The 1,121-nt window shown below is 38.4% G+C and overlaps 1 protein-coding gene across 1 annotated transcript in view; it reads left to right on the forward strand.

Annotated features, from left to right (window-relative positions):
• Retnlb (resistin like beta) overlaps positions 1 to 1,121 on the forward strand; it is a 73,498-nt gene that overhangs the window by 49,744 nt on the left and 22,633 nt on the right. The gene's annotated exons all lie outside the window — the stretch shown is intronic.

Genomic DNA, 1,121 nt, shown 5'->3' on the forward strand with positions numbered 1-1,121 from the left:
CATAAAAAAAGAAAAAAAAGATCAGCTTCATGTGTATGTCTCAATATCCCAACTCATCTTTGGTTCATGACCATACCCCTGATCGTGTATCAAATGAATTGTGTGTACTTTTTTCTCAGAAGAAAAGACACGCATGACTATCCTGAGAGAGAACTAATAATGGATCAACAAAACAAATCTACGGAAGCCCAGTTTGGTGTATCAGTAAGTTAGTGGAGTTCTTTATAGGTGTCTAGGTGGGGGTTACTTACAGGAGAAGGGATGAAACAAAAGCGAATGACCTGAAAAACCCATCCAAGCATGGGTGATTTTAGAGAGCAAAGAGCCTTGCGCAAACAGATACGCACTGGAGAAGCCAGGAAAATTAAATTCACAGGTAACTTCTTGAAAGGAATAAGGACGGAAGCTGTTCTTCCTGGAATACTAGGAATGATGTAGTTTTACAACCCGGTGGCCCTCTGTTGTCTGATGAGACAGGTTCTGACATGTCTCCCAGAATTTATGTTTTACTTATCCAAGCCCTTTTCTCCTATTTTGAGCATTGTTTTTAGACCATAAAACCCACTCTTATGAGTGAGGTCCCTTGTACTTTACAACAGCCAAAGTGACTTCTGTGTTATTTTAGAAACAGGGAAATCCCAACACCCACAGGTGGTACACTTACCTCAGTAAAACTCCCTAGACCCTACATCTTGGACACTATCTGCCACTGACCACCCCAGTCGGGTAATGGGTTTTCTGGGACATGGTTCCTCAAAGACTAGGTGGGTAGGATTTGGTGGTGACATACAGAAAAAAAAACAGAGGCAGTTTGAATCTGAGTGTATTTTGTAGGTCTCAAGCAGGGTTTTTATAAAAGAAAAACATGTATTACAATTCTAAAAGATGTGTCCAGTAAAGCAGTCACAAAAAATAATTATCACGATCATTTGACACAAAAAAAAAACCACAAAATCAATCAGGAATTACATTTCCTAAATAGTGAGTTCAAAGAATCAATTACAAAGGGAATAGATAACATCATAATCACTAAATAGAACAAAATACAAAATTCACTTATAGTTAATGGCAAACTTTTAGGAACGAATTCAAAGTCTTCAAGGGCACTTGGTTATAACCCC

The sequence above is a fragment of the Microtus ochrogaster genome, chromosome 2 (genome assembly GCF_000317375.1).
Source record: "Microtus ochrogaster isolate Prairie Vole_2 chromosome 2, MicOch1.0, whole genome shotgun sequence".
Taxonomy (NCBI): Eukaryota; Metazoa; Chordata; class Mammalia; order Rodentia; family Cricetidae; genus Microtus; species Microtus ochrogaster.